General features: G+C 45.7%; 1 pseudogene; it reads right to left on the bottom strand.

Moving 5' to 3' along the window:
• Window positions 1–1,425: 1,425 nt before the first annotated feature.
• LOC144820126 (uncharacterized) lies at window positions 1,426–2,821 on the bottom strand (annotated as a pseudogene).
• Window positions 2,822–26,135: the final 23,314 nt, after the last annotated feature.

Below are 26,135 nucleotides of genomic sequence, written 5' to 3' on the forward strand. Positions count from 1 at the left end.
CCAAAGTCCGGGAGGCATTTAGGGCTTCTCTCACTGTTGGGGAAACAGTTCTTGGGATAACAGAGAGAAACTTTTCTGTTTGGTCTCCCTCTGACCTCTTCTCTGAGTAGAGGTCCCCATATAAATCTGTCACTACCTTCCTAATGTCCTCTCTTTTGTCACAGAGCATTCCCTCCTTATTGCGCAGTTGAACCAGAGGGGTGTGCGCAGAGTGGATTTTCTTAAAGAAGAAGGAGTTGCATTTCTCCCCCTTCTCCACCTTGGAACGGATAATAATCCTCCTGGATTTGTCGTGAAAGTGCTCGGTCAGTTCTTTCTTGACTTCTTCCAGGGGGTTCATGACGTCCCATCCCCAGAGTTGGAGTTCGTGCAGTTCTTGCAGCTCTTGCTGTAGTCTACTGAACTCCCTATTTCTCCCCCTTGCAACCTGCCTGCCCACATTCTTGAAGAAATCCTGGAGCCTGCCTTTGACCCATTCCCACCATTCCCCTTTGGACTGGAATGTGTCTTTCATGGCCTGCCACTGGGTGTATGTCTCCCTCAACACCTCCTTCACTCCCTCTTTCTCCAGCAGAGAGCTATTCAGTTTCCAAGTGCCTGAACCTGTCAGGAACTTGCCCTTCAGTTCCCCTTGGAAGTGGATAGCTCTGTGGTCAGAGAAACGAACTGTCACCATTGAATGTTGCTTGAGCTTCACTGATTGAGAGGTGAAGATGAAGTCTATCCTGAAGCGCAAGGAACCCTTAGGGCGACTCCAGGTGAAGTTCCTGGCGTCCGCCCCCATGGTCCCAATGACGTCTGTCAGGGAGGCCTCACCCACCATCTCTACCAGTAGTTTCTCAGCTTCATCCATCCATCCTTCCCCAGCCCTAGCCCCACATCTACCACCTGCTTCTAGAATACAGTTAAAGTCCCCACCCATCAAAATTGTTCTTGAGGTGACCAACTGTGGCCTGAGGCGCTGAAACAGCTCCCGTCGCTCGCCTACTTCAGAAGGGGCGTACACGTTGATGAGTTTAACTGGCTCTCCTGCCCAAGAACCGTCGACGACAAGAGCCCTGCCGCCCTTCAGCTCGTTGACTGAGTCCATTGTGAAACGCCTTCCTCTGACAAAGGTAGCCACTCTTACAGACCTACTGCTGTTCCCCCCAGACCAAAAGGAAGGCCATAGGGTCCACTGCTGTTCTAGGTGTGTGTATGATGTTGCAAAGGGGATGGAGCATTCCTGAATCATGTACACATCACACTCCTGGCTGGCAAGAAAACTCAAAGTACTAGCACACCTGCGCCTGTCTCTAATACTTCTGACATTTACGGAAAATAATGAAATAGCCATCATTAATTCATTTTTAAGAGTAAACTTAATACTGAAAGACTAATTGTGAAGTTAAGGCAATTGGTTAAAAATACATTCGACAAAGCTACTTACAGGGCTGGATCAGCCTCCTTTTGGGTCTCTGGTGCTGGGCCTTCCTGGTCTGCAGCTGTTGCTTGCTGTTGCACGATGGCCGCTCCACCCTCTTGGCTGAGCTTGGGGTCTACCTCCTCTGGGGTGATGGGCAGGTCTTGCTCTTGGTCCACGATGGTGGTCTCCACCTCTTCTACTCTTGCTGGTGATGGGGGTGGGGACGCTTCCATGGAGTTTGCCAGCGCCCTCATCTCCCTCAGCACTTCCGTCACTTGCTTGAGTTGCTCATTTGGGGTGTCTTGTTCCGGCTGCTTTTCTTCTTCTGAATCCTCGAGCGTGGAGTAGGAGTTGTGGGTGCTCATGGGTCTCTTGCTTGTTCCTTCAGAGTCCGTTGAGTATCTACTTTTCCTGCGCTCCAGTGTTGTCCAGTCACCTCCCTCCTGGTCCTCGGTGGCAGTTGGGGTGGGAGTCTCCATTGGCTCACTGTGCTCACCAGGCTCAGGGATGGTAGGTGGGGTATCGTTGGGTGTCTTTGGCTCTGGGACCTTCGTGGTGTCCTGCTTGGGCTTGTCCTGGTCGTGGCCCTTCCCTTTCCCAGTCCCCCTGTCCTGCCGTGGGGCTGGGACTGGATGGCAGGTCTCTTTCGCCTCCTCTGGTTGGCCTCTCCACAGATGTTTGGCAGTTTGGGCGTAGGATTTGGCTCTTTTCGGGCAGTCCTTAAAGAGGTGGCCTACACCCTCACAGAGGTTGCATGTTTTTTTTTCTTTGCAGGTCTTTGCTGTGTGGCCTTCTTGTTTGCAGTGCCTGCATATTTGCGCTGTGCAGTCCTTGCCAGTGTGGCCTGGTTTGCTGCACCTGTTGCATAGTTTGGGCTGCCCAGGGCAGTAAAGGTATCTTGAGTCGCCCCCCAGAGAAAAAATGGAAGGGGGGTGGTGGATTCCATCTGGACCGACGGGTCCTCCTTTAGCTTCCCCATTGCTGTCCATTTACCATCCCAGATGCCATCACTGTCCAGGTTGCGGGAGGGTTCTTTAGTCACTGTGCAGTGGCGGCGTAGGAAGGTTGTCAGGTCTTGGACATTGACATGTGGATTGTAGACGTGCACGGTCGTTCTCTTGACCTCCAGCACGAGCTGGCATTCCAGGTGGAAGTCAGAGGAAGGTTTCTCCTCCCGTCGTGACCAGCACATCTGCCAATACCTCCTGCAGATTTGTTCGGACATGAACGTAAGCGGGTAGGTGCCTTTGGGTGCATTGACATGATGCACCAGATTTCTGCTGCTGTGAACCCCATCTTGGTTACCAGCAGCTCAGTGAATATCTTCCTGCTTAGGTGCGGTGTGGTGCCATCTGACTCCACCTTTCTCTGCAGCTTTACGGTGTTGTGCAACCATGGATTCAGAGGTCGACTCATCCTGCTGCTCTGCTGTGCCCAGGTGAAGAAGAGGGATTCCTCAGGGAGCTGGAAGCAGGTAAGTGATCCCCAGACCAGTAGACAGGGTCCCCTTCAGGTGGGTGGAAGACACAGGCAGACCCTCGGCTCCAGCAGGGTGGGTGTCCCAGCGGGGGCTGGCAGGGTCTCCTTCAGGCTGGCAAGGGATCCCCAGCAGGCAGGCAGCTCATCAGGCAGTCCACAGCAGCCAGGAAGGTAGTCCACAGAAGGCAGGCAGCTCCAGCAGTCAAAAGCAGACCAGCAGGTCATGCAGCTCCAGCAGGTCAGGCAGCCCCAGAAGGCAGGCCTCAGCAGGCAGGCAGCTCCAGGCGGCGGGTGGCTTCAGCAGGCTGGAGTCCCCAGCAGGTAGTGGTCCTCAGCAGGCAGTGGTCCTCAGAGGGCAGGAAGGCAGGTCCAGAAGGCAGGTGTCCCCAGCAGGCAAAGCTCAAGCAGTAGCACTTAAAAGTGCATTTGTGTGCATAAAAGCACCAGGTAGCTCTTTGGCAGAACAGTGGCCTCTAGTGGCGACTAGAGGTACTGCAGGCAGGTGATCGTGGCATCTCCTCTGCCAATTCAATTGAGACCCATCATCGTCCATACTATATTCTCTTCAATGCACTTGCTCATCAGCCAGGATAGCTTGATTGATTGATTCCAGTGGCATGGAATCATGCAACATTCCGTCCATCATCTTGCGTGTTTTGCTGTTCACCCTATGTGGGAAGGGTATGCCCAGACGTGGGTCCCGTGCTCACTACACCACTGGAGTCAAGCTATCCTGGCTGATGAAAGTTGATAGTCAGAAACCGGTCCTAGGGTGCTTGATTCCGGTCCAGGGAAGACATGGCTTGGCAGTTCGGTCTGGACTGTTCCCAATAAGGCACAGGGTAAAGACTGACTTGCATATGGCCATGTCTGAACTGGGTTGGCTTGGTGAGCAAAATAACGATGGATTAAACCCAGATCTGTGACTGGGGGTGAATGTTTTGACATTGTGCAACATTCTGTCCATCATCTTGTGTGTTCACCCTATGTGGGAAGGGTATGCCCAGACGTGGGTCCCGAGCTCACTACGCCACTGGAGTCAAGCTATCCTGGCTGATGAAGGCTGATAGCCAGAAACCGGTCCTAGGATGCTTGATTCCGGTCCAGGGAAGACATGGCTTGGCAGTTCGGGCTGGACTGTTCCCATGAGGCACAGGGTCAAGACTGATTTGCATATGGCCATGTCAGAACTGGGGTGGCTTGGTGAGCAAAATAATGATGGATTAAACCCAGATCTGTGACTGTGGGTGAATGTTTTGACATTGTGCAACATTCCGTCCATCATCTTGTTTGTTTTGCATTATAAATGCGGCACATCTGTGGTGGTGCACGGGTAAACTTGTGTCACGCTTCTTTCCTGGCACATCCCTGCTGATTTGCAGGGATGTACCAGAAAACGCAAATCCGGCCCTTTATTTTAAGCATCCAATTACAAAGTCATTCACGTTTACAGAACGTTTTAAAATTCTCAATTTTATTTCTGTATTTATATACACTTTATTAATCTGTTAATATTATTTAATAAAGCAGTCGCTGAACCCCTGAGTAGGGATTGTGGACCACCAAGGGTCCCCGGACCACGGGTTAAGAACAGCTGTTCTATAACATTAAACATTGTGCATGAAAGTAATATTTAGCAAATGTATTAGCAGGTGGATCAAAGAGAGTAGAATGGCTCCAATTCAACATACGATTGGTAACAAAGCAATCAACTTTATCATTTATTATTGAAGAGACTGCTCCTAGTCGCATTTTTCCCAAATGATTTTTCTACTGATATTTTTTCATTCCACATTGACATTTCACATTCCAGAATCCTTACACAGCTGCACTTGTTCACATATATTGTAAAATGGCTAATATTACATAGAAGCATAAAACGCGAGCAAATGTAAGTAGTATGAATTTGCATATTACCGCCTTTCACACATGCCGCTGGATGGTTCATTCGCAGAAGAGGTCTGATGACTGAAATATTCTGAATAGGCCATTAGAAGTTCACACCTATACAGAGACCTAGATTTTGGAAAATTGCACAATTGATAATTGAAAGAAGAGTGTTGGGGCCAGGAGATCAACAAGCTGACGTTCATATTGGACAGAAGAAAGCATGAAACATTAGAAAATATTCAGCTAATGATAAAAACTCTGGTACAGTCTAGTTTTTTGTTTCAACTCCAAATTCCTCACCTTTTTCTGGAGAGATCTCTTTGTTTATATCGCTTTGGAGTTAGTGTAAGTTAAATTTCCACTCAATTCCATTCAACTGGTTAGCTGGTCTGCTTCACCAGAAAAGGCTTCAGGGTGTTCTGCTATGAGCCGGTGGGATAACAAGAGATCAACAAACACTGTAGGCTTGGTTGTGGTGGGTCACAATCCCACACACAGTTTAGCAGGCTCCCCTCTGATTCCAAGTCCTATACTGCACACGTTTGTGGATCTAGTTGTCTTTCCTTCATGTTCAGCCATTCAGCTGTGCTCTGTGCATTGAGGCCTCTCAGGTTTGAGCTACAATGGCTAACAGGCCACACACAACCCACAGTTTCCCTCTGGGCAAGAGGCTGGTGCCCCTGTCTTGCAAGCTACAGGCAGCAGAAGGATGCCTCTGTCAAATCTGAAACACCATCATATAGACCACTTAGAAGAGGTGGAGGATTCTCTTCTTGCTTTATTCTCTATTTTCTACTGTTCTCTTTCTCTATCCCTTTCTTCTACTCTTTCTCTTCTATCTCTTCTATCTCTTCACTATACTCTCTTTATTCACTTTTGATCTTCTTCTTTCACACTTCTGGTTTCTTGCATTCTTATTACTATTTTCTTCCTTTTCCTATTCACTCTTCAATATATCTTCTTCCATATCATTCTGCTGAACTTTCAAATTCCGAGTAGTTACTTGGAATGTTAAGGGGTTAAATAACCCCATTAAACGTCAACGTGTCTTAACCCACTTGACGCGGCTCAAAGCTGATGTTGCTCTCCTCCAAGAGTCCCACCTTTCAGACAAGGAGGCTAGCAAACTTAAACGTTGCTGGGTGGGGCATGTTTTTCATTCTCCAGCTTTGGGTAAGAAAAATGGCACTGTTATTTTATGTCATAAAAAGTTAAATGTTTCAGTTGTATCCCATGAGAATGATGATAATGGTCGTTGGGTTATTACTAATCTTCTCATTGATAAAATTCCTATCGTTATTTTTAATGTTTACGCTCCTACAGGTATTGATAAATTATTTTGGCCAGCTATTTCTGATAAATTAGTTACCATTAATGAGAAATATGTTATTTTTGGTGGTGATTGCAACCAAGTTCTAGACCCCTTTCTTGACAGGAATTCCAAGGTTAAATTTATTCCCTCCAAAATGCACTCCCAGTTTATTGCTTCTATTCGAAATTATGCTTTAGTAGACATTTGGAGACTATGTAACCCTGAACTTAAAGAATACACGTTCTATTCCCCCACCCATCACTCCCAATCTCGAATTGATTACCTTTTCCTTAGCAAACCCTTAGCACAATTAGCCACTCAATCAGACATCGGTTCCATTTTAATTTCAGATCATGCCCCCGTTTTTGTTGACATTGACCTTATTCCCTTCTCTCCTCATTCAGGGCGTTGGAGATTTAATAATTCTTTACTCCTAGACCCCTTATTTTCCACTAAATTTACAGCTTTCACCTCTGAATTCTTTACACTAAATCATCTTCCTGGATCTTCCTTTGTCACGGTGTGGGATTCCTTCAAAGCAGCAGCTAGAGGTTTTATAATTGACTTTGTTTCTCAAAAGAAAAAACAATCAATCACCAAATCAACTCAACTATTAGATAAAATAAAGAAACTTGAATACACATACTATAACTCTTCCTCTGAATCCTCTCTTCGCGACCTTATATCAGCCAAAATTGAGTTCAATAAATTTACCACTAACGCAGCTTCAAATTCTCTCCTTAAGTGTAATTCCCGTTATTATGGAGGACAAAACAAAATGGGCAAGCTTCTAGCTACTTATCTTAAAATACGCAAAGAAAAAACAAAGATCGAATCGTTACAGGGTCCATCTGGTATTTCCCTCTTCAAAGATAAAGATATATTAGCTCAATTTGTCTCTTTTTACCAGACTCTATACACTCCTGAATCTACCCCTGATCCTGATGACCTTCTTGCTTATTTTCGAGATCTTCCTTCCCCGCAATCTTCACATGTAGATTTTCAAACGCTGAACTTAGATATTTCCCCCTCTGAAATCTCTCATGCCGTCTCAATCCTCCGTAAAGGGAAAGCCCCAGGACCTGACGGTTTCACCATTGAGTTCTATAATCATTTTTCTTCCCTTCTCCTCCCTAAACTTTTCCTATTATTTCAGTCATTTGTTGATTCTGGTTCCTCTACGGGCACCTTCCAGGAAGCATTAATCTGTTTAATACCCAAACCAGACAAAGATCATACTTTATGTAAAAACTATCGTCCGATCTCCCTGGTCAATACGGATTATAAAATTTTTGCCAAAATTATAGCTCTTAGATTAGACCCTTTATTACCAGAACTTATCGGTCCAGAACAATCTGGATTCGTTAAAGGTCGCTTGTCATCAGATAATTCTCGTGTCTTCTTTAACATTTTGAGTAGAGCCTCTTCTCTTCCTTCCCCACTGGCCGCCATTTCTCTCGATGCCGAGAAGGCTTTTGATAGAATTGGATGGGATTTTATGTTCCAGGCTCTTCGTTGGTTCGGTTTCCCACCTAAATTCATTTCCCTTATCTCTCTACTTTATTCTAGTCCTCATGCCTCCATTTTTGCTAACGGCTTCACTTCTGATTATTTCCCCCTCCAAAGAGGAGTTCGTCAAGGTTGCCCTCTATCTCCCCTTTTGTTTATTTTGGCTTTAGAACCCTTTTTAACCAAAATTAGATGCGACGAAAATATCTCCGGTTTTCAATATGGTTCTCAACAACAACAAGTAAAATTATCGGTATACGCTGATGATATTTTGTTTTACTGCTCAGACCCTCAAACAACCCTTCCTTCCTTCCTAAACCAAGTCTCCGCTTTTTCCAATGTCTCTGGATACAGACTTAACACGGACAAATGTGAAATACTACCTCTCAATCCCCTATGTCTAAAACATCTATTTGACTCTTCTGGATTCTCCTGGCAACCCTCTAAGATTAAATATCTAGGGGTTTGGTTTGCCCCTCGTCTCTCTGACACCCTCAAATTTAACTTTGAATCCCTTTCTACTAAGCTCACTTCTTCCATCAGCCGCTGGAACCCTCTTTTTCTTTCCTGGTGGGGTCGCCTAGATTCCATAAAAATGATGCTAGCACCTTTGGTTCTTTACACTATTTCTATGATTCCCATTCGCATCCCCAATCATTTTTTCAAATCAATAGATTCTATTTTATTGAAATTTTTATGGAAAAACAAAAAATCCAGAATAGCCCTCCCCGCTTTAAAGAAGGAAAAATCTTTGGGTGGAGTAAAATTTCCTAATTTTCAGTCTTATCATAATGCCTTCTCCTTAAAACAAGCTTTACGTTGGATTTCCTCGGATCTTCCGTATTATCCTCCACTTTGGCTAACCCTTGAATCATCTTTCCTTCAACCTTATGAATTCAATGAAGTTCTCTCCTTTTCCTCTAACGTCGCCTCTCTCTGTTCTCCCATCATCTCCCACACACGTTCTCTCCTTCAACCATACTTACTATCCACTTACCCTTCCGCATCTTCTATTTCTACCCAACCCATTTGGCATAATAAACTCATTAAAATCCGAAATCGTTCAATCTATTGGAAATCCTGGCATTCCCGTGGTTTAAAATGGGTTTCTCAACTTGTTGCTGACTCTTCCCCGCTCCCATTTCACTTACTCCAAACCCAATTTTCGTTACCCTCCTCTTCTCGCAAACAATACTTATCTCTACTTCCCTCCCTTACTCAATATATTTCCTCTCTCCCTGCCACCAACACTATCCCTACACTTCACCTTTCCATCTCAAATGCCCTTGATCAATCCCCATCTGCATCTTTTCTGTATAAATCCCTTCAAACATCTATTGAGCGTGCTAAATCTAAGGTTGAGTTGGCATGGGAAGATGATTTGTCTCAAAATTGGCCTCCTATGTTTTGGGATAGACTTTGGTCTAAAATTCAAAGTACATCTAGAGCTGCCAATACTACCCAAACCTTATTTTTCCTATATAACCGAACGCTCTACACTCCCGTAACCTTATCCTCTTTCTCTCCAGACACTTCCCCCACTTGTTGGTCCTGTCCCTGCCCTTTGGCTGATTTGAAACACATGCTTTTTGAATGTCCTCCCATTCTTCATTTCTGGCAATTAGTTTGGTCTCAAATACAAAAACTTTTTAATCTCACTCTCCCCTTGTCCATCCTTCATATTTTCCTAGGCTCCCTTTCCCCTGATCTTTCCGGTCCCCACCATAAACACAAACTACTTGATCTCCTGATTGCCATTGCTTTCCACCACATTACGTCACATTGGAAACAGGCCAAGGATGTTTCTTTCTCTGCATGGTGGAATGCGGTTTGTTTCAACCACCGTTTGGACACCAATTTTGTCTCCCCTATTTCCCTAGCAATTAAACGCGACCTTCTATGGCTTCCCCTCACCGAATATCTATCTAGAATTGCCAAACCATCACCCAATCCTTCACCACGTACTGTTGAAGTTCAAAAACCACCGTGATATGTTTTTTATCTTAAGTATATGTAACTTTATTAATGCATCCTATTTTCCTTTTCTATTTTTTATTACTTCTATGATGTATGATTCTCATGTTTTCTTTTTCCCCAACCCTCCATATTTTTACAATTTTAGCTTCCAATGTTTTTACCTCACATTATTTCTTAGATCAATAGTGTTCTGATGTAAGAGAGAGATTTTTTGTATCTATACCTTCTGATTGTTTCTTCATGTACTGTCTTTTCTTCTTTATGCCTTAATAAACTTCAAACTTAAAAAAAAAAGAAGAGGTGGAGGATGCCCCTATTCTAGTTCCCCCCATCCACGCTGTATCACAGCCTCTCCTTTATGGCAAATACACTGCTAAGTGAATAGTCAGTTCAAAGCTTTTAAAAGATTGCACTAGTCACATCAGAAAAGTGGGCTGCCCTTGAATAGGCTAGTTACATTGATTCCCTCCCTTGAAAAAGCAAGGCTGGCTCATTTAAACTGATTTGCTGACATCTGACTTTAGGCTTCAATGGGCAATAATCTGTAAACATATATCTCTCCATTCTCACATCCAAGCTTTCGTATTCCATTGAAGGTTCCCTGTAGGAGTGGGTGAGCCCTGCTCATTCACAATCCTTCTATTAGTTCTTCCCCAATGCCTCCTTCTTTCTAGGGCTGCAGACCTTTGTGAGGATGTGCAAAAAGCTCTCTCATGCAAAGAACAACAGGCAGACTTTGCGCCTGCAGATGAGTAAATGAAAACAATCACCATAAAGGAAACAGATGCACTGAGAAATTGGTTAGTGGTTTCTCAATGAATAGAGTCAAAGTACCAGCAGCGTTTAGCAGAGAAAAAGGATGGGAACCATGTGAAACAAAGTGAATTTTATACACAAATGTAGGGTTCTGTTTGCTAATTCTGCTGATCATGTGACTTTGTTGTATGCACAGTAGCTTTCTTTGAGAAGGCCAGTGTAGGTTCCATTCTAACAGGCTCTTTCCTCACACTCATTCCAATTGAATCCCCCTTCAAAGACAGCATACACAATACATTCAGACTTCCAATACAGCATGGCTCGAAGAGCAACGCATGCGCTGCCCAGGCTCGACCAAAAAATGGCCTGCTGCTGCTCACTACCCCTATGTTGGTGAACTACTACCTGTGCGCCATTGTGTAGAGAGGTGTGCGTGTGCAATCAAGCGTAGGATGTGTACAGGAAGCATACTCTTCCTGTACAAACTCCTATGCTTAGGCAAATTCTTAAAAGTGCCACACAATGTATGTGTTGTACAGTGCAGCACACATGCAGTATTTAGAATGTTTGCAGGAATTAAAACAATTCTCCATGTTAGCGATTGTTTCTAGAAGTGATTATTATGTATGCAAAGCTTCGGATGGCTAGGCTTAGTATATCAGGTTTGCATCAAAATAAAACAAGCATTGGCATAGCCAATAGGTCTCGCCTTTGGGACATTATGAGTGTTTAGCCATGCAACATATGATGTTGCACCAAGGATATTGTGCTGCATAATTGAATGCTTATAAGGTCCCAAAGGCAAGACCAATTGGCTATGCTTTTGTTGATGTTTACTAGTACTCTGGCTATTTGGGTTGTCCTAGGCAGTAAAATGTTTTAACCTGCTTACACTGCAGACTAAATGGTCTTTAGAAGCGAGATACCACCTTGTTCTCTGACCCTTGAAGGTGTTGGGAAATGTTCTGATTGCACTGCTTCTCGGACATTGTAAGGATCAGCAGTGGGGGAGAAATGGGGTTTTTTAAAATATATACATTTTCGCGCTCCGTGACCACTCTGGGTTAAAGAACAAGATAATTAAGGTCCCCGCCGTTTCTCTCTTTATTGCGGTATGTTCTACACTCTAATGTGGACAGGTTAAAATGTCACCATGGCCCCATCACTGGAGGAGTGGATGAAATGGCTGGACTTTTGTATGAGCATGGAAAAGAAAGAGGTCACACACAAAAGCATGTTAAGAATAGATCCGACAGGTGCCAATACAGAGGAATTGCGAAAGACCTGACTGCCCCGTTGATGCCCTAATAGACACTTAGGTGAGAGGATGTGGCCCTGGATGAGTGGGCCAGGGACATGTGTTGCCTGGTTGGGAAGGACCTCTGTGGCAGCATATCTCCTTCCCTTGGGCTGTAAACAGGACGATGGTGGTGGATTGAAGAACTTGGGGATGGCAAGGTGGTCTGTTTTAACTATTTGTATCCTCTGTACTTAATATTGTTGACTTATGTTTGGTATACACCTTTCGCCCCACAGCACTGTAGGTGCAAACCAATAAAAAAATGTGTTGCAATTTATTTTTTAAGTGTCCCACAACACAATCCGCTAGAAAGCTTTCAGCTTCTTTAACTCTGGGAACAACTGCACTACATGTCTTAGCAATAGAATAAAATGTCCTGCCACTGTGGCACCTAGACAGTCAGTGCACCCAGCAAAGACAAACAGAAAGGAAAAACATCTAAGCCCATCGCGTCTTGTGCAGAGATATATTCAATATTAAGGACTCTTTTTAAAGAAATTCTACACTGATATGCACTCTGAGCAAAGACGAGCCTAAAGGAGGATGTCAGTGCGGCGCGATGGGAGAAGTCATGAAAAGCGAGTGAGTAACATCACAGAACGAGCGCGCACGCGCCTCGCGCTAAAAGTAAAAAAAAAAGGCGTGCAGCACGCGCGCGCTGGGGAGAGCAGTCTGCTCTTTTTCAAAGCACATACTCGTGCTTGTGACTCGCCGCTGCGCACTCCCGCAAGGCGTATGCCGCCACAAGCACAAGTATGTGCTTTGAAAAAGAGCTTCACGTCGGCTAAAGGTCTCCTAAGCAGCGCTTGCGCGCTGCGTAGGCGAGCCACATGCGCACTGCGTAGGCGAGACCTAAAAAGCTATGGGCATTTGCGTTAATTCAATCAAGTAATTCTCCCTTTATAAAAAGTGTGCAAAGCAGAGCGAGGCGCTATTTGCGCTGAGAAAGGGCATCTTCCCAGTGCAAAATAACTTTTGTGATGGAATGTAAAACCGCTTGCACTGCTATGCATTGGTTTGCTTCACTTTGCGTGACTTTTCCCCGGGGCAGATCCTTGCTAAATGTGGCCATAAATTCCTGTTAAGCATGCTGTAATATGAAATTTAAAATACAACGGTTTTTTATGAGAAATATTTTTGTGGCAATAATGTAGATTTTCCTCCCACTTTATCAGGGTGCCCCTTGGAAGGTGTGGGCCCTGGGCTGTTGCCCACTTTGCCCATGCCTTAAGTCTTTGCACAAAATGCACCCTGACCCAACAAGTATGACACAGGGATGCAAAAAGATATTCCTTGAGCCCATGGGGCACTTCACCAATCCAGCCCCTGGGACCATGTCTAAGGGGTAAAGGAACAAAAACATTGCCAGCAACCAAAACGTCAACCTCGCATTAAAGCGCAATTCTTTTGCTAAACCATTGCATAAATATTTAAACAACATGTTTTGAGTTATGATGTCTAGGGCAATTAATTTGCAGGCTGTACAATCTTGTTTTGCTCACTTCATACATTAATACGTAAGTAATTATCGGTAAACGTAGGTTGGCTACAAAAAAGTCAGCCTAGAAATTGGCCAAAGGAAGTTTAGCAATACACATTTACATTTGTAACAAAAAATGTAATTCATATTATCCCGACACATCAAAACTCCCCTCCCCCCTCCGCCCCCTTTGCCATTCTAATCTGGAATTACTGTACCAAGAGCTCTGTGCTCGAAGTCCAGCCAAGGTAGCAATGCATGTCACTTGAATACTTTCATTTACTTGCAGATGTTGTTCGTTTGAAATCATTGCGCTTAGGAAAATAAAATAAATAGGGGCATTTTAAAACAAGTACTTTGTCGAGAAGCTATTAACCTAAATATTTTGCAGAGTAGACCAACACAGAGTAGGCCTGCCCTGACTCTTCAATTCGAGCATGTCTTAATAAATCTCAGTGTTAGCACATCAAGGTCACATTCCCACGAAACATGACTGCAGGGAAAAAGATGAGGAGGCGTTCGGATGAGCCGATCATGCGTCTAACCTGAGATCAAATATTTAGTGCCCCAGACTGATGCGCACATAAAACTGCAAGAGGTGTTGATTTACACATTGTTAACTCCAAAGGAAATGAAAATGACAGGGTGCACATGATATATTGGTGGATTATGCGTTCAGATCCACTTCTGCTGAAGTCAAAGTGAAAAAATAAAGCATGGCCTATTTTGCTAATGTCATAAACATAAAAACAAATGGACGTAGCACATTATGGGCATGAGGGTTTTTTAGTGGCGGATGGTAAGGCTCGTAGACGATTGGGTGTGCAGGGGTGTTGTTTGCAATATAAAAAAAAGCCACCTACCTTGCCACCAGTCCCGCATCTCTGCTCCTGCTCTCCTCATCTTGACTCGAGGAACAGGAAGCACAGCCAGGCTCCCCTGACCAATCACAATGCTGCAATGCAGCGTTGTTATTGGTAAATAACCAGGCTTCCCTGATCAATAACAATGCTGCAATGCAGCACTGTTATTGGTAAATACCCAGGCTCCCCTGATCAATCATAACACTGCAATGCAGCATTGTGATTGGCCTGATCATCCTGGTTCGACGCTCTGCCAAGGAATGGGGGCCTGGGCATGTTCTCCCCATCAACCTGCATGGCGAACAGGGAAAGTGCTTATGACTGTTTTGGGCAGCCCGAGAGGCCAAACAGTCATCTGCACTTAGGAGTGGGCCAACCAATCCTCCCCTGCAGAGCAGCCCCACTCGCCCGCAAAGCAGCATGGAAACATAAAATTATAATACCTCAAAGTTATTATCATTTTATGTTTCCTTTACCTTGCTTTAAAGCAGTGGGGAGAAGCTCCTCCGCAATAGTGGAGGATCCGCCACCGTTTTCAGGAACAGATTTGACCCAACCCTTTGCCTGATTTGGGGGTTGGCCTGTACGAGCCTTCAATCATCCGCTGCCACTGAGAGGGAACACTGAACAAGAGTGAGGTGGACAGGTATTGGCAGCCACAGTGACTTTACTGTTAGATATATCCACTGATACTGTCTAAAGTACTTCAGCTACCTGTGAAGGGCACAGGCTAGGGGGAAATTGGGGAAAAGTCAGCCCATAACGCACCTGATGCCCAAGCTGCTGGCGCAGGACGCCTCTTAGTTCCCATCTTGAACAATTACCAAATAAAGAGACGGGCGCTGGAAGCAGCAAAACAAGAACAGAGTTTTATTTCTCATGAGGAGAGCCTGTCATTTCGGACACTCGCATAGTGTCTTCAGGAGGTGCTCTAACAAGTTTCTCTGAGGCTTCGTCTTTTATACACATGTTTATGATGCACAAACATTCCTTATTGCAATAAAGACGCTTTGAAGTAGGAAAAAGCATGCTTGGAATCCCAGCTTCAGGCCTATTCCCATACCAGTCGCTCAGATGTCATCCTCCCCTCCTAAATGTAACAAGAGATTGTGATCTCTCAGCCGGACATTCCTACAGGACACGAGGGCAGGAGGGGATGATCAGATCAAAGGTTGGGCAGGCGATAAGATCGGGCACTTCGGTTGGTGTATCACGGTTTTGTTATGCTGGGCAGGAAAGGGGGGGGTGTACATCCACGGGGCTTGGTCTTAAGACTTGGGACCAGGTCGAAAGGCCAAGTGCAGCTGGGGGGGGCTCGTCAGCTGAGGGGAAGGGTGTTCTTGGGAGGAAATGGGGGGTGTGGGTCAAGCAGGAGTGTTACTTCTAGAGCAGGGTCACGCAGAGGGAGAGGGTTTTATGGCCGATGCATGAGCAGTGCGCGCGGGGAGGGGTGCCGGGGGTTTAACAAACGGGCAGAGAGGCCATGGTGCCTAAAATGGTTGTCGTGTACGTGTGTGCATGGGTCTATGCTGGCGGGGTAACACAGTCAGTGTTTCACGATATCCGTTCTGCTTACAACAAGGGGTACAGTGAACACAAATGAACGCCGCTTATGTGCATATACATTGCCATTTTCAACAGTCGCCGCTTTTTTACATAAGCTAGTTCATTTCGGTGTTTACCTCAACTGACGGAGTGTACATATAGCCATGTGTGGCCAATGAAATAGCGTTTGTCAATACTAGCAGATTGCGTGTAACCATATACAGTCGATACGATTGGCGGAACGCGGTACATATGAATTTACATTTGTTGGGTTATTCATACAAGTCTAGAGATCGGCATAATACTTAGTCGGGGTCAATCAAGAAAAAGGTTCCGACACATTATAGAATCAGATTCTGACTTTCTCTCCGGTGACATCAACATACAGTAAAAAGTGCTCTGATACCTTCGGGTCTTGTCAGTGCTATAAGAGACTTTTGGAAAACTAAATACATGAGTGACCGATGAAACATTTTTGAAAGCAATACAAAAATGGTTGAGGGAGGAATTCAGTTCGATACAAGCAATTAGTCAAGGGGAGGGTTGAAAGTTCAGGAAGGGGGGTCTTCGTCACAATGTCTTTTTCACAGCGAGCCATCACTGGTAGGCTCTGGTAGTCCATGTTCTTTCGTTGGCGCTGTTGAGCACCGGCGGTGGAGCTATAGGTCCAGCTCGGATTCATCCTTACGCGTTGCAGGGTGCGATCAGTCCTCTGCTGTTAGATCACAGTCCTGTTTCCTAACTGATCTTCTTAGGGGTGCCTCATGCTGGGCACCTGCGTGTCTTTCTTCTTCCGTGGCAAAACCTTATTCTATCTAAATGCTGCTCTTCTTTTCTGAGTCAAAAGTTATGCGAAAAGGGTGATGTTGTTGAATAATCGAGGGAAGAGAGGGCGGAGTGGGATCAGATCTTTGAACACACCAAGGGACCAAAGGAGCAAAGGACGACGAGCAGGCAGGCCCATCAGTCGGGCTCAAAGGGACGGGGACTTCAGGCACGAGTGGGTCAGCAAATCGAGGGCTTCAAGGCAGCCCTTCATTCCTTCATCTGCCGAGTTTGAGAGTGGTGCCTCGTCCCGCGTCTCGTTGCTCTGCGACTCCACCTTTGGTTGAGGTCACAAGTGCTTCATGATCTGTGGCCAGGCTGTGCGTCACGTCCAGCTCCTCTCCTCCGGTGATTGTATCTTTGAATGGGTACAAAACAAGTTTTAGAAAACTGGCAGGAGAAGACATTTATACATCTCAATTCCGTCCCCAATCCTAAGTAGGTGGGGGATAGGTTCATCGGTCACAGTCAGAAGTCATCACTTATGGACTTTGTAGGAGGGCATTTCCACTGAATTCGTAAGCCTATTTGGCGTTAATTCGTGACGTACGTGGAGAGAAATCGGACTCCCATCGACAGTGTATTCTATCAAACTCGAAATCGAGTCCTTAGGTAGAGACTCGCCCTTTTTTAACCCAAGTACTGACAATCTTACATTTCCCTTCGGGGTCGGCTAACTCTTGCAAGCAGGGGGGGGTTATCATCATGAGAGGGGGGCAGAGGTTAAACATGCTTTTCTTGGGGAGCGACGGTTAATCAAGGTCATCAATTACGCTTCGGGGATAGCTGATATGGAGCTGGGGTCAATCGGGAGAAGCGAGGACGCTTTGGACAGGGAGCTGGGGTCAATCGGGAGAAGCGAGGACGCTTTGGACAGGGAGCTGGGGTCAATCGGGCGAGCAGGAGGACGCTTTGGACATCCGCACTTAAGTGCAGAGGGGTGAGGCAATCTGGGCATTGGGGATTGCATTTCTAACTAACTGAAAAACAGAAGACCATTGACGTTATAGTCCCCCTATAAAAAGGCCAGATTAGGGGACATCAGTCGTCTTACCTGTCCTTTCTTTCGTTACCAACTCGGGTTCTATCGTTTTGCAGAAAGGAGAGGTAGTAATATGGCAAGTTACAATCGTTTTAGTTCCTGTCAATTTTGCCGAACACCTTTGTGTTCGAAGAGACCCAATTAGGTTTGTGCCGGTGGGGCACAACGTTACCACACAAGGGAGGAGGGAACAGGGGGACCCTCAGAGAGAGAGAGAGTCGTCCGCACCCTAAACGAACCATTCGGTACACGTATGACATGGAGAGAGAGAGAGAGAGAGAGAGAGAGAGAAACGTGTACAATAATAGGCCATTTAGTGCGCACACAACACAGAACAGCAGGGGTCAAGTAATACGGAAACACAGGCAGAGGGACGAATTAGATCCATACATTACGTACACACAAACTCAGGCGGGGGAGACAGTACATGTATTATATACAAAAATCCAAGACAGAACATAGAACAGTTATTAGTATTATATACAAAAATCCAAGACAAAACATAGAACAGTTATTGGCCAAAAATGATCTCCTGTATGCTGCGCATCCTTAGCATCCTAAGCTCTCTTTACCTCTTTCTTCTCTTTTATCGTAGACTGCCTTCACTGGTGGCTTCGGTTGCACACACTTACGCCTTTGGCAATTGGTCAAGAACTAACCTGGTCGGGCTAATGCTCACGGTGGGCTGAGGCAACAGTGGGTGTCAGTTGGGAGAACAATGGGGCAGCTTTGAGTTTCATGTCTATGAGGGTGCGAAAAAGGAGGTAGCAGATTTTAAACACTGGCAACATTCCTAGTCCTCCAAGCGGAGGGTACTTGGGTAAACCTCACCTCGGAATATTCCTTATACTTTCCCTATTTAGTTAAACGTAGGAATTTATTCATTAGTGCACGTCATTCTTGGTTGTATTATTCGGGGTGCCGAGCGAAGTCATATTTTGTAGTTTCCGCTTCAGGCTGTCCTCCCAAGCGCTAAGTTCAGGGAGAGAAATAGTCATTATTTGCTCGTCGTGTGTAGGCACCGTAATCGAACCCCTTTTTCCCATCTCTTCGTCCGCTAGATCACCACTTTGTTTTCGTACTTTAATCGACGTTCCGATGTGACCTGCAGACAGAGGAAAAAAGAAAGTGGGGGGGAGGGGGCAGCATTTAAAAAACACATTAGCGCGCATAAACCCGAAAAGGCTTTTACTTACTACATACTCGGCCTATCTCCACGGGATGCAGTCCCTGCCAACTTGGCGTTTAAGCCCAGGTGGACCGTTTAGTGTGGGAGAGATGATTATCGGAAGCCTGTGGATAGCATAGGTCGCCCAAGTGTGGTATTACGGATCGTGTGCAGGGGGGGGGGTCAGAACAAAGGGCAGTCGGTGCAAAGTGGGGGGTGAGATCGTGCTCTCCTTTGAGGAAAAGGGATAACCTACAGTGGTACGGGGTCGTTGTCGTTCGTACTAGGGGGGTCAGGTGGCACTCCTTCGTGGCGACTTAGGGGCATTTTAAAACAACTTTCCTGATACAGGTAGCATATAAAGTATAGGCTAAATACCAGGATCTTTAGCGATTGCTTTAGGCTGTACAAAAATGAAAAACACATACAACAAAAACCTGGACCGTTCATATTTGCAATATTTCTGCGTACTATACTTTTTAACCCTTAACTAATCGAGCTGAGCCATTTCACCTGTATTTTAGTTATATCGGAAATAGTGGTCATTTATTCGAAACTTACCAATCTACGCGTGACAACTACGTTTGCTTTTTCCAAAAATCTTTAATAAGAATGTCGGTGCACAAATACGGGCCTACAACCCCGTGGGCCGGCCACGGAGCAGGCTGGAACTGTACATGTGGGGATACTTATTAGTGGAAAACCTAATGGAGTCGGTGGTCGTTGATTTCATAATAAAAAGTGCGACAAGTGCAATAAAATCATATCGAAACTTCAGTGTGAGCGAGTATCATAAGTGTTGAAATTCGAACTTTCAATAATCATGATGCGCCAAAACTTAACAACAATTCATTGTCCGAATGTTCAATCAGTACCCATCTCATGTCAATTCATTGTCCGAACACATAATCAGTACCCATCCCACATCAATTCATTGTGTTTAAAAAAACTGCATACATATCTCATGACACCAAGGCTGCGCAATCGGGGTACAACAAGGAGTTGAAAGTTTAATTTGTACCAGCGCCATTTTGGGTGCAGCCAGGCAGATCCAGGCATAGTCAAAATCTCCACCAACTCGTGGTTGGCCCAGAGCCTCTTTCGGCAGTCCAAAAGTTCCGTTAAAGGGCAACAGAAAGGATCGGCGGTATGAACCATCAGTCAAAGGGGGAGGGAGGCAACAATTTTTTCTACCGGGTCATACTGGGTTTTCACCGGAACTGATCCGAACTGTAGTCTGCAGGATTTTAGTCATTCAAACTGAGGCTGGCGCCAGCATGGGAGCGCCGACGTCTCTCGGCTACATTTTCATCGTTCCGCGGGCAATCATGGCAGTCATTCCCAATCGGGGGTGCCTGCGGGGGTCGGGGGCCCCCGTGGCTCTTATAGAATCTTCAAAGTCGAGGAGAACACTTCTGATTGTGGGACTCATTTCTTAATTAACAAGCAACCGGGCCATCCCTTCACGCCGGGCCCGCTCCTGCAGGATCGACCGCCATTTTACGAGTTCCAGCAGTCACTGCATCACAAGAGTGGACGAACCCTTGTCGGGTGAGTGGAGCGTTGGGGGTGCCACTGGGGCCTCCACCTGGGGAGGTGGGAGAGGCTTGTTCGCGCCGCCTCTCCCTCCCAGCGCACCCCACGCCGTTTTTCTCGGCGTTAACATTCATGATGGCCGGACCAGGCTATGAGAAGGGGGGGGGGGGGGTCGGAGGCATAGGCAATACACCCCCCCCCCCCGGTGGCCTGCAAGGCGCCGCTTCAGGGCCTGACGGGGAGCTCATACCAAGCCGGGGCTGGACCAGGAGATACGAGGGGGGGGGGGTCGATGGCATGAGCAAGACATCCCCCCCGTGTTGTCGCAGCCATTATTGAAGAAAGAAGAGGAGGGGACGCCCGGATCCCGTCGGCCTCGGCTCCTCTTTTGGCCCACCTTATGCGACGACCTCCCCGGCCGACGGCCGGCAGCAGGACCCGCCCTACACGTGCCGAAGATCTCGTCTTCCGGAGGGGCGTAGCCGCGGACCTGTTGCACTTCGGGAGTTTCCAGAATGGGGGTAGGTATCTGCTGACTTGTATCTATCTCATGTTACCGTTATTGGGGCGTGGCAGGCGGTGGGACAGACATGTTTGGAGCAGTGAGGGGTGGCGAAGCCTAGTTGCCTCATGGCCGTCGCGATGTCAAGCTTGGCTTCTCTTACCATTTTCATGTTTATTATTACGGGCTTATTTCTAACGTTTCTTATTTCTAGCGAAATCATGTGTTTTATCGTGAGCTATTTCTAACGCTTTCCTATTTGTAGCGAAATCAAAAACTCATCAGTGGCCTACTGATTTTGCTTTCTTATTTCTTTCTTTTTTTTTTTTTTTTCCTTTCCTTGCTAGCGTGTTTCATGCTAAAGTTTCTGTTAACAGGATACGGTGATTACTTCGTTATTGTTGCATATGTCCTTTTTATTAGGGGTGCCCTCCGGTCGAGCCAGATGACCTACCTCTAATAAATGGTCCGGGTGGAACTAGTTTATCAATCAGTGGGGAGTAGATAGGCACGAGAGATTACAACGGGGGACAAAGGTCCACATTACCTACCCTTCACTACTTGCAAAGATTTAGACAGAATATTTCTTTTCTCCGTTATTTGCAAACAGGGAATGCCTCGAACGAACTATTCCTTGAACAATAAAATGTCCAAGTAATCAATCAATCAGTGGGGAGAAAAAAATAGACATGACGGATTACAATAGGGGACAAAAATCTGCATTACCTATCCTTCACTATCTGCAAAGGGGGGGGGCAGAATATTTCTATTCTTCCCTGTTTGTAGACAGGGAATATCTCAAAGAGCAATAATCGATAAAAATCGATAACAAACAATCAGTGGGGAAAAAGATAGGCATGACGGATTACAATGGGGGACAAACGTCTGCATTACCTATCCTTTACTATTTGCAAAGAGAGAGGAACGTTCCTATTAATCGCTGTTTGCAAATAGAAAATGTCTCAAAGAGAACCAATACTTCAAATACAATCAATCAATCAATCAGATGGATAAAGCCATCCTACCAATCGGACGTAAAGACGTCCTACTTAACCTTAACCGGACCGGACCGTGTGGGCAATTCTTCGCCTTCCCTTTTCCAGCGCCCAATCATTCCCTTTCTCCATGTTTTTACCGCAGCATTCCTGTGGGATTCCAGTCAGGACAGTAGGTCACTTGAGAGAGGTCCGTTCGGAATCGGTGAAGTTCATTCAATCGGCAGCCGGACGAGGGCCCTCTCAAGGCAGGTATACTCCAATCGTTTAGATGTTCACCACATCGTCTGGACCTCTCTTACCGGACCTTATGTCGCTGATGGGCCCCACGTTGGGCGCCAATTGTGGAAAAGTCGGCCCATAACGCACCTGATGCCCAGGCTGCTGGCGCAGGACGCCTCTTAGTTCCCATCTTGAACAATTACCAAATAAAGAGACGGGCGCTGGAAGCAGCAAAACAAGAACAGAGTTTTATTTCTCATGAGGAGAGCCTGTCATTTCGGACACTCGCATAGTGTCTTCAGGAGGTGCTCTAACAAGTTTCTCTGAGGCTTCGTCTTTTATACACATGTTTATGATGCACAAACATTCCTTATTGCAATAAAGACGCTTTGAAGTAGGAAAAAGCATGCTTGGAATCCCAGCTTCAGGCCTATTCCCATACCAGTCGCTCAGATGTCATCCTCCCCTCCTAAATGTAACAAGAGATTGTGATCTCTCAGCCAGACATTCCTACAGGACACGAGGGCAGGAGGGGATGATCAGATCAAAGGTTGGGCAGGCGATAAGATCGGGCACTTCGGTTGGTGTATCCCGGTTTTGTTATGCTGGGCAGGAAAGGGGGGGTGTACATCCACGGGGCTTGGTCTTAAGACTTGGGACCGGGTCGAAAGGCCAAGTGCAGCTGGGGGGGGCTCGTCAGCTGAGGGGAAGGGTGTTCTTGGGAGGAAATGGGGGGTGTGGGTCAAGCAGGAGTGGTACTTCTAGAGCAGGGTCACGCAGAGGGAGAGGGTTTTATGGCCGATGCATGAGCAGTGCGCGCGGGGAGGGGTGCCGGGGGTTTAACAAACGGGCAGAGAGGCCATGGTGCCTAAAATGGTTGTCGTGTACGTGTGTGCATGGGTCTATGCTGGCGGGGTAACACAGTCAGTGTTTCACGATATCCGTTCTGCTTACAACAAGGGGTACAGTGAACACAAATGAACGCCGCTTATGTGCATATACATTGCCATTTTCAACAAAAGGGCCAGTGCCCTCTTGCTGCATTGCTAATGTGACTGTGCTGCTTTAGTACACATATACAAGAGGAGAGGATGTGGTGTTACAGCCTGCCAACATTGTAACTGGTACACTAGTTTTGTGCCTCGACCTGTGCTCAGCATCCTGTGATTCTGGGCAAATCCCTTAATCTTCTTGTTCCTACAAAAAATGAATGTGTCCTTGTGTAATGTAACTAGTGCTCACGTAGAGCGTTCTAATACCTTCGGGTTGACATGGTGGAAGAAAGTTATATTAACGGAACACCACTAGACACAGACCTAGTCAGAGGGTGGAGTCAGAGAGCACTGATCCTATTAGGGAATGCTAAAACAGGAATTCATGCAGAAAGAAGGAGAGTGGTTCTTACCAAAATTAACCCTAAATTGAGCGACATGGCTGATAAAGAATCCTCTGAAAACCCTAAGGGTCTGCTATTCAGTGAAGACATAATAAAAACATTAGGAAAATATGGAGCGACCTTCACAGCCCTCGACAAAGCCCGAAACAATTTGAGACGCGTCTTCAACACAAAGATTTTTGGACGTGCCAGAAGATGGGGTCTTTCGACCTGCCATTTTAACCAAAGATCGTACTTTAGACACAGAGGATTCGTAGACCTTATCAAGCAAACAACCCTCCACCATTCTACCCCCAGAGAGGAAGAGCATCCCGCTCCAGAGGGTTCAGATCACGTGGACAAACCCCGGCACCTTCCAAAGTAAGTACCTTCACCCCTCATTATTTTTTATCACTAGGAAAGGTTGGAGGCAGACTCAGATTCTTTTCACTGATCTGGAAGACAATCACACAAAACCCCGGGTAGTAGAAACCATCCAAGGTTTCAAAATAGATTTTTCAAAACCTCCAATACAAACTTTACCTCCGAGAAGGCTATCACTGACAAAAGAATAATGGAGAATAGTAGAGGGGGAGGTGACCTTCATGCTCCAAAAGGGAGCAATTATAGAAGTACCGTGGGAATGCATGAGGTTTGTAAGTACTCTTTTTCTTGTTCAGAAAAAAAGACAAAGGCTGGAGGCCTGTTATAAATCTCAGAGAACTAAACAAATTCCTAATCTACAGACACTTCAAGATGTGGGCCTTCCATCTTTTGAGCGATATGCTATTAGAGAAAGACTGACTAGTGAAACTAGACCTAAAAGACGCTCACTTCACCATCCCCATGGTGAAAGAACATCAACCCTACCTCCAATTCATATGGCACCACCAACGGTTCCAATTTCAGGCTCTCCACTTCGGCTTATCTTCTATCACCTGGTGCTTCCCCGAAGTTATGAGAACTATCGCGTCATTCCTGATAGAAAGAGGGATAGAATTGATTGCCTATCTGGATAACATCCTTATCATGTCTCAGCATCACTCACAGATCATACAGGATCTCAATGTAGTAGTAAACCTCATAGGGAGCTTAGAATTTACAATAAACAAAGAAAAATCCATACTGACCCCATCCAGATCTCTGGAATTCTTAGTATTTACTGTGGACACAAAGAAATGTCTCCTCTTACGTCCCAAAAGAAGATAGCGAAAATACGGAAAGAAATAAGGTTTGCATTAAAACAAGAAACCCTAACCCTAAAGGAACTAGTCAGAATCCTGAGCCTTCGCTTGTCCTCCATACAAGCTATCTTTCCGGGACCGCTGAACTACTGAGCTCTTCAAAGAGTAAAAGCGAAAGCCCTAAGAACCGGACTATGGCACGGTGATCAGATATGCCTAGATCGCAAAGCCAAATCAGAACTGGTTTGGTGGCTAGAGAATTTGGATGCCTGGAATGGCGAACCCATTTTCTGGGGCTCACCAGAATTCATACTGGAATCAGATGTGAGCCTTCATGGCTAGGGAGCTTGCCTGCTCAATAAGAACACAGCTGGTGTATAGTCACATGCAGAAAGCTTGCATCACATAAACTATCTAGAATTAAAAGCAGGATTATACTCCCTGATGAGCTTCAAGCAATCCCTTCAGGGGAGATCCATTGTACTGAAAATGGACAATATATCAGCTGTAGCCTATATAAATTGCTTAGGGGGTTCCAAATCAGCAGACCTATCGAACCTAGCCAAAAAACTCAAGATTTTCTGCCTAGAGCACAAAATTGTGTTAAAAGCAGAATACCTACCGGGAAACACCAATATCACTGCAGATTGAAACTCGAGATTCCTCTTGGACCACAGCGATTGGAAACTCAACGAAAAAGCCTTCAGAGCTCTCTATCAAATCTGGGGACCACTAGAGATAAATCTGTTTGCAAGCAGATTGACCTTCCAACTAAAGAAATATTGCTCTAGTAGTCAATGCTTTCACCAACCCTGGAAAGAAATTCGAGCCTATGCCTTTCTCCACTTTGCTATGATCCGGAGAATCCTCCTGAAAGTGAAACAGGAACAATGCTCCCTAGTACTAATAACACCTTTTTGGCCTTCCCAGGCATGGGTTCTGACGACATTAGAATTAGCTTGCAACATTCCCTTACTACTTTCAGTCGAGAAAGGCCTCCGAAGAGACATAGATGGCAGAGAACATCCCTTAGTCCAGACAGGGATTTTGAACCTTCTTGCTTGGAAAGTGTCAGGAGATCCAACGTAATCAATGGATTTTCAAAAATAGCTGCAGTTCTCCTCAGAGAATTCCACTCCTGGATTTGTCTTCATGGAGGTTGTGTCTTCACTCTTTTAGATGGGGACCTAATTCTCATATTTTGATGGAAGGATTCTATACTGTAGTCTCTTCTTCTTTATTGGTCCCAGTTCTGGCCTCCAAGAGGGCTGATGTCATCTGGTTATTTACTGAACAAAGGTCAACACCTTGGTAGCTCTACTGTGAAATTACCTGCATCTCCCTTATAACACTTACAACCAGGGAGTAAAAAAGTGCCTACTTTGCATCAGTAAGATATCCAAGATGAACCAGTGGCATAACACAGAATACTGCCCCCTGCATGATGTGAAGAGGGGCCCGAGTCTCTCATATCCCACAGATATTCATTGGCTTTGGGATGAATGGTTCTCCCTGAAAGGTTGCCCCTTCCACCCTCCGCACCACAGAGGCTGCAGGGCTTGCGTTCTTCCCCAGCTAACATTTGCTTTGGTGGACCAGCTTACAAAGTAAAAATCAATTCATATTAAGAACAAAAGTGGTGGGAAATTTAACCCATGATAGCTAAGGTAATATTTAGAGGCCATTCTGTGATGCATGCCATAGATGAAGTATAATGCTCAATGTAGCATTAAAGCATGACATCTGTTTTACTTTGAACTTCGAAGACAT

The sequence above is a fragment of the Lissotriton helveticus genome, chromosome 2_1 (assembly GCF_964261635.1).
Source record: "Lissotriton helveticus chromosome 2_1, aLisHel1.1, whole genome shotgun sequence".
NCBI lineage: Eukaryota > Metazoa > Chordata > Amphibia > Caudata > Salamandridae > Lissotriton > Lissotriton helveticus.